Consider the following 12,832-nt stretch of genomic DNA (forward strand, 5'->3'; position numbering starts at 1 on the left):
TTGTAACGTATTCCGTTACGTTACTCAATGAGAGTAACATATTTTACAACTACATGAATGTACTATTGCTGTGTGATTTATTACGTTTACTGGAGGTTATTCGCAATATCAATACCAACTAGATGGCTGCAGTGGTTATTATTATATTTGCATGCTTCTGTCTCCAATTTCTGGTTGGTGACAACTCGTACTTTTCGAATCTCCTTTCTCCCAGTCCATTCTCCCTGCAGCACGGACTACACTGTCCATGATGCTACATTCATTAGGGCTATGCCTGTAACTCTCTGCCTGTTGCTTTGATATTAAAAAAGTTTTTGAATAATAACTTTAAAAAATATTTCTTCACATCATTATGCGGCCGCAAGTAGGGGTGACATGGGGCGCAAGATTGAGACATAGACATTAGAGCCTTTTAATGCGTGTTTTGCTTGGGTTTCCACCGGCATGGAATTACCAAAAATAGAGAGGGCATAACCTAATATATGAAACAGGAAAAAAACAAAGTCTAATCCATTTATTTCAACAAAGTAACTGTATTCTAAAAATCACCTTTTTAAACAGTAACTGTAACAGAATACAGTTACTCATATTTTGTATTTTAAATACGTGGTACATGTATTCTTTTACTCCTAAACACTGTCTGTCAGTGAGGGCAGCAGCCAATAGTATACCATAAAAATATAAAATAAAAAATATCTGATCAAATCATTTAATGTAGGATTCTTACAAAACAGGTTCATAAGTAACAACAACAACCACTCACCAGCTTGGAAGATGGAACAAATTACAGTGGAGGTAAAAATAGACGCTTCTGTTGTCTCCTTCCTGGTAGTTTGGGAGTTGTTTTGGACTTCTGTGAAATTTACCAGTTATTAAAGTAGGAACAAGCTGCCAGTTATGCTCGCTTTTAGACAGTTTGTCAACTCCAGAGAAGCATGCACAAAGCCTCTCTTTAGCCCATCATAGTTGGAGGAGGGAGTGGGTTTGTCTTACTGTCACTAACTCACTGTCAGACTTAGTTTACAGTATTGATATAATTAACCTGGTTAAACAGGCGACCCATATACTGAAGGTTTGAGTTCTCAATGCAGGACATGGATTTCCTGTGTGTCATTTCCCCTCTCACCCTCCCCACCCTCCTGTCTCCTATCTGTATGTACATAACTTAAAAACTTAGATCAAACAGATAAGAAACACTTTACTTGGATTGAGACTGTTTTGTGTGGTTTTTGTAGCTTTTACACATCCTCTGCATTTTTGAAATACTAAATATTCATAACAGTCTCATTTAGATAATCAACAGCAGAGCTAGTTCAAATTTACAATCTTGATTTTGTTATTTTTTATGATAAACCAAAGAAGTCTGTACAAGAAAAAGACACTGGACAGTTTCCACTGCCTAGAAAGCTCCATCCCTGAGAGTGATTTTGTAATTTTTAGTAAAACATAAAGCTGTTGTTTTCAGATTAAGAACTCGAATCTATCAGGACTTCACAGCATACCACATTTACTTCTAAACTACGTCAGAGAAATGATAAGATGCTAACAAGATAGTAATTTGCTCAAGACACCAAACATTTTGGGTTGCACTGACACGTAATCTATGATGTTGTGCAACCACGTATTTTATCTTCATACAAGCTGCTTTGTTTACTTGGGAACAGGAAATTAAGTAAGCACGGCTGTTAGAAGCTGTAAGAAAAGTCTGGTGGAGAGAAAACAGTCAGTGTTTTGCGTCAGTCAGTGTGTTACAGGAAAAAATAACCTGAAATGCTTCTTACTCAAAGGTGTGAGTGATGTATGAGTGTTGTGTGGTTAGTTGCTTGTAGTACAGTAATTTCATTCTCAAAGTGAAAAAAACAATTCTGAAAAAATATATATATATATTACGTTGAGATTGACTTGAGTACCCATGGCAGAGCAAAAAGATCTCCAGACCCGAAAGGTGAACTGGGGTCCTTTGTCTGATGTGATTTCTGCAGGGATTCCATGGAGCCGGAAAACATGATCAACCATTAGCTTAGCAGTTTCTGTGGCGGTGGGAAGTTTGTCCAGAGAAATGAAGTGCGCGGCTTACCTTTGCCAAGCACCGGAGCCAGTTCAAGATGTTTCTCATCCTGACTGTATTGCCGGGAGAGGGCGTCGGCCTTTTATTTTCTTAGAGCCTGGACGGAAAGAGATCGAGAATCTGAATCGATCAAAAAACAAGGACCACCTGGCTTGGCAGGCATTCAGTCACTTTGCTGTCCTAAGGTAGGTAAGGTTCTTGTGATTGGTGAAGATAGTGAATGGGTGCTCCACTCCCTCTAATAGGTGGCGCCATTGTTCCAGAGCAAGTTTGATGGCTACCTGACTGTAGTTCCTTATGAAACGCCAATAGAAGAAAGCGTTGTAGCTGCTTGCAAGTCGTGTGTGTGAGCCATTCCTGAACTGCCCGGATCTTGGCTGTATCCGTCTTCACCTGCCCTCCAGCTAGAACTTATCCCAGTAATGTGACAGATTGTGCATGAAAGTCGCACTTCTCGGCCTTAACGTACAGTCTATTTTCCAACAGGCGATGTAGCACGGCCCAAACATGGACCTTGTGTTCCTGGAGGTTCCTGGAAAAGATTAGAATGTCATCTAGGTAGACGTAGACAAAGCGGTTCAGAAAGTCCCAAGCTTTGGAACACGGCTGGAGCGTTGGTTAACCCAAAGGGCATGACCAGGTATTCAAAATGGCCTAGCGGGGTGTTTAAAGCTGTTTTCCATTCATCACCCTCCCTGATGCGGACCAAATGGTAAGCATTGCGGAGATCTAGTTTAGTGAAAATAGTGGCCCCCTGCAGGGGCTCCAATGCAGCACTGATGAGTGGCAGGGGGTATTTATTTTTGACGGTGATAGTGTTGAGACCTCTGAAGTCAATACATGGACGGAGGCTCTTGTCCTTCTTAGCCACAAAAAGAATCCTGCGCCTACAGCAGAGGATGAAGGCCGGATAATCCCTGCCGTCAGAGAATGATGAATGTATTTCTCCATTGCCTCTCTTTCAGGCTTGGAAATGGTGAACAGACGGCTGGAGGGAAGTGGAGCGCCAGGTACGTGGCCAAGAAGAACAAGAATGTGCTGCTCCTCACCACCGCTCCGACCCCAAACCCCGGCCTAGCCGCCACAGTAGCGACGGCGGCGGAAAACCTCCCTTGGTGCTGCATTACAACCGCACCAAGGGAGGCGTCGACAACCTGGACAAGGTCATGAGCACGTACAGCTGCAGGAGAAAGACCTGCAGGTGGCCAGTGGCCCTTTTCCACAACATGGTCAACGTGGCAGCCTACAATGCATTCGTGCTGTGGTGGGAAATTCACCCCGACTGGATGGCGGGCAAGCTCAACAAACGACGGCTCTTCCTCAAGCGACTGGGCAAAGCGCTCGTGCGCCCCATGCTCGAAGCCAGGGCGTTAGCGCGAGGACGGGGAGGAGGAGGAGGCCGAGTCGCGGGCCAAGGTACTGCCACCGAGGCCGACGATGCCGATGCTCGTACTACTCGCACCGCCGACGCTACGCCACACGACTCCTCTCCGGTCAAGAGGTGAAGGTGCCGCGTGTGTCCCAGGAGCAAAGACGTAAAGACCAAGATCCTGTGCCACGAGTGCCGAGTGCACATGTGCACCAACTGCGCCGTCACGTACTGTCCCAACTGCGCCGCTTCACGCACCTCCGCTTCATGCACCTCCGCTTCACGCACCGCCGCTCCACAGATGCCGCCGACGTCGTAATAACACAAGTGCCCCTCGGGGGTCCTAGCGACCCCCACCGTAATCATCATCATAACACAAGCGCCCCTCGGGGGTCCTAGCGACCCCGCCACCCTAATCATCATCATAACACAAGCGCCCCTCGGGGGTCCTAGTGACCCCCCACCCTAATCATCATAACACACACGCCCCGAGGGGGTCCTAGCGACCCCCACCGTAATCATCATCATAACACAAGCGCCCCTCGGGGGTCCTAGCGACCCCGCCACCCTAATCATCATCATAACACAAGCGCCCCTCGGGGGTCCTAGTGACCCCCCACCCTAATCATCATAACACACACGCCCCTTGGGGGTCCTAGCGACCCCCCACCCTAATCATCATAACACACACGCCCCGAGGGGGTCCTAGCGACCCCCCACCCTAATCATCATAACACATATGCCCCTCGGGGGTCCTAGCAACCCCCCCACCCTATCATCATCATAACACATATGCCCCTCGGGGGTCCTAGCGACCCCCACCCTAATCATCATAACACATATGCCGCTCGGGGGGTCCTAGCGACCCCCCACCCTATCACTATCATCATCATCATAATAACACACACACCGCTCGGGGGGTCACCACGACCCACGCCCCGAGAACAGGCGGGCGCACAAGGGTTAATTAATTTATTATTAACAATAATATAAAATTATGCACAAAAGGAATTACTAACGTAAAAAGTGGTTTTATTTATATATCCTTATATATAAATATATGCGGTGGCCCGAGAGACAAAACACGTACAAACTCCAAAACACATTTCTAGCGTTAACTGAACTTCCAAAACAGAGCTACCTAGATCACTTAAATTACAGAATTGAAAGTATATGTGTATTGTTTGTGTATTTATATACAAGCACTCATATATATTCAAATAATTTTAAAAAAGTTCATTTACCTGTTACTACCACACACCAAATCCAGTCGTTGGTACTTGCTGGCTTGTGTAGCCACTAGGTAACAAAAGCTCAACACCGCGCCGAGCATCCTGGAGCACTTCTGTTGTCTTTTGTACGTGTTTTGAGTTTTTATGTGCTTCTGAGTTTTTACGTGTTTTGGAGTTTGTACGTGTTAAGTCTAATTGTTGAATGTTGTCATTGTGCTTCTTAAATTTGTAAACTCTTAGTTCAATCTATAGGATCAAGACATCCCTTTGTCTCTGACCACCTCTCCAGCCACTCTGTGCTGGGGGAGGATTATTGTAGACACATCCCTTGTGAAGATTCTGTTTGATGTTTGGTAAGCTTCCTGCCCTTTGTATGGCTTCACTGTGTTGTGCATGGTGAACCAATACAGGAATTGAACCATATATTGGGTGTGGGGGAGATTACCATTTTATGACTAAGGTTGTTGTTAGAAACAGTTGGAAGTCACGCACACAGAGAGACACACATTCTCACACACTCAAACACATTATTATTATTATTATATCTAGAAAGGCTGCTCAGCTCCACCTATCTCTATAAGTTATGAAGGCATTAGACAACCATGAAGTCAGACTAGTTGGTCTTTGTGCCTTTTCTTGAGTGCAGTGATGAATATGTTTACTGAAATGTTGTGTAACATGTCAAACCAAATTCTCCACACAACTCCTTAACAGACTGTATTGAGACCAGAAGGAGGTAATGTTTTTGATATGACACTTTTAATGTTACAAATAATTGTTATTCTTTTAAATCAACACTGCCTTGTTCTATGATTGGGGTATATTTTTACCAATATTTATAAGGACACAAAAGCAGACACACATGAACGGTTTTGATGAAAACTTTGATTGCACAGCAAATAAAGAAATTGATTTTGCAAAGTTCACTTAGTGAAAAAGTCCAAACTAAATCTTCTCTTAATGGTTTGCAGATAACATCTTGCAGACTTAACTCACACAAACGCTCTCTAGCTGGAAAGGCAACTTGCAAAAAATCTAAACAGTAATAAGTGAAAGCCCGAGTGACACTCTTGACTATAACCGTCTGGTGAAATATGATGAGGAGAGGTCCAGGATGCTCACATAACAATCAAAGAGTGGATACATTGCCCAGACTTTGAACTTTATGCTTTCAGACTTAGATTTTAGGCCTATTTTATGCTACTATTAATATGATCTGCCCATCATTAGTTCTTCTGCCCTCTCCCCACTGGGTAGGTCAGGTCACAACCTGATTCACCCCCTGCTGTGTGCCCATTGTGAAGAGGAAGCCCGTGACTACCAGGAGTATCAGGAGGTGGTTGGAGGAGGCCTTAGTGGAACTACAAGGCTGTTTTCAGGTGAAAGTGAATATAAAGAGGAGAGTTGAGCCACTGACTCATGGCAAACCTATGAATCAGTCATGATTCTCATATAAAGCCATGGTGGGCATTATCAGAATCAGTTTTATGAAATTTGAATGTAATATAATTCTTGGGTGATCATTTCTGTTGGACCCAACATTATGTCTGTACTTGTAGATACATTTGAGGAACCAAAAAGAAGCCTTAAAAGGTATCTGAGTGAACTAAATGAAATACTTCAGACGGCAGATCAATCAAAAAAGAGAATCAAAGTAAGACTGTCTTATTCCCTGTCTTACATACAAATTTTTATATAAATAATATATAAATAGAGTGATATCACAAACATGAATGGTTCAAACATGTGGAATCATTCAAATATCATGTAACTTATTTTTTTACTTTAAGTTTAAAAAGAAATTAAAAAATGAAGTCAATACAATTTGTCATTTTGTCTTTCCATAACTGTCTACCTGAAATTTCTTTTGCTAAGTTTTTTTTTGTACATTAGTGCACTTAATAGATTCCTGAAATATTGTACTTTTTTTTTAATTTACAAAAAAAAAATGTTAACATAACACAAAAGAAAAAATACAAAACAGCTCAATATCACTGTTTGTTTACTTTTCGACCAAATTCCTACACAATTACACAGATTCTGAAGATGAACAACCTACAAAAAGTAGGTTCCCCTCGGCCCCTCAAGTGAAATTTCCAGGTGTAGTATACTGTGATGTTCAATGCGTGTGTGTATTTCTGTGTGCGATAAACATATACCATTGTAGATAAGTTTAATGTAATCTTTTATTTTCTAAACAATTTTTAAACAGCCAAAAAACACTCTGCAGTCTGCCCCCCATCCCACTACTAGCAATCATCCTGATGCCCCAGGCAGCTACCAGCTCCCTTCCAGCCTAACACACCAACCTCTAAAACTCTGCAACCTCTGCAGCAAATAGAGTCTGCATTCAACCGCTTCCATACCGAAGGTATGCTTTTAAAAAAGGAGTTTCATCACAATTTCCTTGTAATTATAACATCAAAACACTAATTTATATTCTCAACAACCATCTTATTTTTTTTCTTTTCAGATCCCAGACAAATTCCTTGCCAGCAAATTCCTTAAATCTTGTGTTTTGACATTTTACACAGGATTTCATATATGCAGAGAAAAATGTGACTTAAACATAAAACAGGATACAAATGTAATGTGTGCTGTAAAAGTGGTTCAAATTACCTCCTCACAAGGGCTTTGTATATTAGACCACAAGGTGGCAAACCTTGTGGTCTAATATAGAAATTACTGTCTGACTTATTTAAAAAAGACTACATAGAAATTGTGACTTTTACATACTGGGGGGGAATACAGTAAAATAACCTGCCCAGAATATACTTTATTAGCACACATCTAAAGTCCTGACTGACAGTGAGGATGATGGCATTCATGAGTGTGATAAAGTGGCTAAGACTGAATTCATTTACGATTTGTCACCTGTATATATTGTTATTATGTTTTCTGTTATCTTATAGTCAATCAGTGTTTTAATGTAGACACTGCACATCTAACCTTGCCTCTGCATACTATCCCGGGTTTGTTTGTGGTAGCATTGTTTATATTCATTACATCTGTGTAAATATTGTTAAAGCAAAATGTCACTTCATCATTAGTTGATTTGAATCTTTCATTTATTTATGTAGTTTGGTTATACTTATCATTGTGTGTTCCTTTGTGCAGGTCCTAAATGTGAAACAGGTATATGGGAAGGGCTGCCCCAGGACTTCCTGTTCTTATAGGTTATGATGTCATTGATCATGTCAATTGGGTATAACCAAATGAAGGGGTGTTTCTTTTGTGTAAAATTGTTTATTTCCGTTAAAATAACCTAATGAGTCAGATTTTGTGAAGAGATTGACTTTTCAAACCATTTGCCGGTAGATCACTGACTTCCTGACGGACAGGAAGCAGCATGTGAGGCTGGGAAAGAATGTCTCGGACTCCCGGACCATCAGCACCGGCTCCCCTCAGGGCTGTGTTTTTTCTCCTCTGCTCTTCTCCCTGTACACCAACTGCTGCACCTCCACCCACCAGTCTGTCAAGCTAATCAAGTTTGCAGATGACACCACCGTTATTGGACTCATCTCGGACGGGAATGGGTCTGCCTACAGGAGGGAGGTTGAACGTCTGGTGTCCTGGTGCAGCCACAACAACCTGGTGCTGAATGCCCAGAAGACAGTGGAGATTATTGTGGACTTCAGGAAGCACACAGCTCCACTCCCCCCCATCAATCTGACTGACACCCCCATCACCTCTGTGGACTCATTCCGCTTCCTGGGTACCACCATCACCCAGGACCTGAAGTGGGAGCCCACCATCACCTCCGTCATTAAGAAAGCCCAGCAGGGGATGTACTTCCTGAGGCAGCTGAAGAAATTCAACCTGCCAACACGGACGATGATGCAATTCTACACTGCAATCATCGAGTCCATCCTCACCTCCTCCATCACCGTGTGGTACGCTGGAGCCACTATCAGGGACAAACAGAGACTGCAGCGTGTTGTGCGCTCTGCTGAGAAGGTGATTGGCTGTAGACTCCCATCTCTGCAGGACCTGTACACCTCCAGGACACTGGGGCATGCAGCTCGGATCTCAGCTGACCCTTCTCACCCTGGACACAGTCTGTTTGACCTGCTCCCCTCAGGCAGGAGGCTCCGGTCCATTCGCACCAGAACCTCTCGCCATAAGAACAGTTTCTCCCCCTCTGCTGTTGAACACATGAACAATAACCGTATGACTGTCCCCACCACTAACACATGACCCTACGCTGTGTTCACTGCATCATTCCATGTTTGGCACTGATCACCACCTGCACTCTCATTTTTATTTTCATGTCTATTTAAGCTTAATTTATAACAGTATTTATAACAGTATGTTTGCACTGAAGCACCGCAGCAATTTCCTAATGTTGTAAACCCGCTCAACATTTGACAATAAAACCCTTTCTGATTCTGATTCTGATTTAGTTGGGGTAATGAGTTTAAGTGGAAAAATGATTTTATCCCTGTTTCTTTGCCTAGACTGTGTTATTTACTCTAACCTGTTTTCTCAAAGATAGAGGTTAATGAGGTTCAGATGTGAATGGAATTCGGTGTAAGATTTTGACTGCAAGGTCTTATGTTTGGTGAAACAATTGTTGAAAGGTGACGCCAGAAAATAAAGAACACTTAAAAGAAACTTGAACAGTCTGCAGATGCTGTCTTCCTTTCCTTTCCATGCTGCTTTTGTTATGCTACGTCACATTGAGGAGGTAAAACTTATTACTTTCATGTGTGGAGAAAAAAGAAATAAACCTGTCAGGAGAAACTAGAGCAAGAGCTGTCTGTCTGTATGTACAGTGGGGCAAAAAAGTATTTAGTCAGCCACCGATTGTGCAAGTTCCCCCACCTAAAATGATGACAGAGGTCAGTAATTTGCACCAGAGGTACAATTCAACTGTGAGAGACAGAATGTGAAAAAAAAAAGAAAAAAAAAAAAAAAGAAAAATCCATGAATCCACATGGTAGGATTTGTAAGGAATTTATTCGTAAATCAGGGTGGAAAATAAGTATTTGGTCAATAACAAAAATACAACTCAATACTTTGTAACATAACCTTTGTTGGCAATAACAGAGGTCAAACGTTTACTATAGGTCTCTACCAGGTTTGCACACACAGTAGCTGGTATTTTGGCCCATTCCTCCATGCAGATCTTCTCAAGAGCAGTGATGTTTTGGGGCTGTCGCCGAGCAACACGGACTTTCAACTCCCGCCACAGATTTTCTATGGGGTTGAGGTCTGGAGACTGGCTAGGCCACTCCAGGACTTTCAAATGCTTCTTACGGAGCCACTCCTTTGTTGCCCGGGCGGTGTGTTTTGGATCATTGTCATGTTGGAAGACCCAGCCTCGTTTCATCTTCAAAGTTCTCACTGATGGAAGGTGGTTTTGGCTCAAAATCTCACGATACATGGCCCCATTCATTCTGTCCTTAACACGGATCAGTCGCCCTGTCCCTTTGGCAGAAAAACAGCCCCATAGCATGATGTTTCCACCCCCATGCTTCACAGTAGGTATGGTGTTCTTGGGATGCAACTCAGTATTCTTCTTCCTCCAAACACGACGAGTTGAGTTTATACCAAAAAGTTCTACTTTGGTTTCATCTGACCACATGACATTCTCCCAATCCTCTGCTGTGTCATCCATGTGCTCTCTGGCAAACTTCAGACGGGCCTGGACATGCACTGGCTTCAGCAGCGCAACACGTCTGGCACTGTGGGATTTGATTCCCTGCCGTTGTAGTGTGTTACTGATGGTGACCTTTGTTACTTTGGTCCCAGCTCTCTGCAGGTCATTCACCAGGTCCCCCAGTGTGGTTCTGGGATCTTTGCTCACCGTTCTCATGATCATTTTGACCCCACGGGATGAGATCTTGCGTGGAGCCCCAGATCGAGGGAGATTATCAGTGGTCTTGTATGTCTTCCATTTTCTGATGATTGCTCCCACAGTTGATTTTTTCACACCAAGCTGCTTGCCTATTGTAGATTCACTCTTCCCAGTCTGGTGCAGGTCTACAATACTTTTCCTGGTGTCCTTCGACAGCTCTTTGGTCTTGGCCATGGCAGAGTTTTGAGTCTGACTGTTTGAGGCTGTGGACAGGTGTCTTTTATACAGATGATGAGTTCAAACAGGTGCCATTCATACAGGTAATGAGTGGGGGACAGAAAAGCTTCTTACAGAAGACGTTACAGGTCTGTGAGAGCCAGAGATTTTCCTTGTTTGAGGTGACCAAATACTTATTTTCCACCCTGATTTACGAATAAATTCTTTACAAATCCTACCATGTGAATTCATGGATTTTTTTTTCACATTCTGTCTCTCACAGTTGAAGTGTACCTCTGGTGCAAATTACTGACCTCTGTCATCATTTTAAGTGGGGGAACTTGCACAATCGGTGGCTGACTAAATACTTTTTTGCCCCACTGTATTTCCTGAGTCTGTCTGTATTGGAGCCTCACTTTCCTGTTCTTAGTTGACAGAAGGGGCACCTGGTGTCGTCTTCTGCTGCTGTAGCCCATCTGTAAATCCTATAGATGGTTGTGTTGGATGTCAAAATTGGCCTTCCCATGCTTAACTGTGAGGTTGTAGAATCACGTGGATTCCTCCTAGCCAATCAGCAAAGAACTGATTGTGACAAATAGCATTTATTATGCCTACATGAGGCACAGTTTATGATTCTAATGTTAGAGATCCTGCAACGGGCGTTTGGGCTGTGCAGAGGTCTCTCTCTTCCGGAAGATGATTGAATAAAAGAAATCGAAATGTTTTAACACACTATGAGTCGGTTTTCTCCGTTCTATCATGGGGACAAAAGAATCAGGGTTAATACCAATCAGCAGTGGTAGAAAATTTCTGTCTTCAGCGTTCTTCCAAAATCTGGGAAATTGAGTCTTGCCCCTACCTGCTCCCACACCTGTTGCCATAATACTGAAACCAGACACTAGTTCAATAGTTGTTCTAAACAATGAGACTGGTGTTGTTCTGGAAATTATAGACATTAGCTTCATAAAAATGGTAGTGCTATATGTGATTATACACCCTGTTTACCTAAAACTGGCAAAAGTGATGATACATTCATAACATTACAGATTTATTTGAAATTTTGTTCAAATTTAGACATATACCACATGTATGTAGTGAGTCATCCTTGTTTTATATCTAAAAACAAAATACTACCACAGTGGTAGTAAACAATATATTGGATATTACCACCATATAGCAATCCAGAAAGAAATGTCACATACTTGCTTAAATTTTGAGTCAACAAATGGTGAAATATATGATTTTGTTTAATGACCTTATAGCAGTTTTATTTTGATTTTCATTTAATTACATACATTGCTTTCTTCTACTGCTAAATTTGTTTATTAATTCAATGTTTTTGTTTGAATATATAATAAAATTACATTTAAGAAAAAAACAAAAACAAATGGGTACCACTAGCAGTTGTAATGCTATTCTTTACATCATTTTTTCTTTTCAGTAGATTTGATATTTATTGGTGCTTTTGTCTTTCACAGCTGGCTTCAAACATGTACTCTCTTTTATTTTTGAGCATCTACTCAACTCTTTCATAGAAGCCAGCCCACAAAGTACATTGCCATAGAATAGTACATTCTATATTTGGATGTATATACATGTTCAATTCAGTGAATGAGCCTAAATCTTTGAAGGCAAATATAAATGTTAAGTCACAGTATCTTATTTGAGATTATTACCACCTTACAGAGTTGCCAGCAAGCTCATTTTGTTCATCTGGACATTGCAGTTTCAGTCTTGGAACTCAAGAAGTCACATGCATGAGTGAAGCACTTCTCCCACTGAAGACACAATGGCCCAATCTACAGAATCATCTTTCTGGGACTTGGATGATCAGCATGCATCAGGAAACCTCCATTAAGCATTATGAAGAAGATGTCTCTGACTAGACTTTGATGTGTGTGTTAAATTTGTGGGAAGTGACAGTGTCAGTCAAGAAAATATTAATAAGAAGTATTCATTTATTCATTTAAGGTTATACATGCTTTCACCTACATTTTTATATACACAATTTTTAAAGTTTATTCTAAAAGCGGGGGGGGGGGGGCAGCTATGTTCACTTCACTGACCTTCATTTGTAAGATAAAAATTAAACATTGCGAAAAAAAAAGTCAAAAACAAACAAACAAAAAGTTTTGATGCATGCTCAA

The sequence above is a fragment of the Mchenga conophoros genome, linkage group LG3 (assembly GCF_057382185.1).
Source record: "Mchenga conophoros isolate Kocher_MC1m ecotype Shallow Benthic linkage group LG3, M_conophoros_male_GT1.1, whole genome shotgun sequence".
In the NCBI taxonomy this organism is placed as follows: Eukaryota; Metazoa; Chordata; class Actinopteri; order Cichliformes; family Cichlidae; genus Mchenga; species Mchenga conophoros.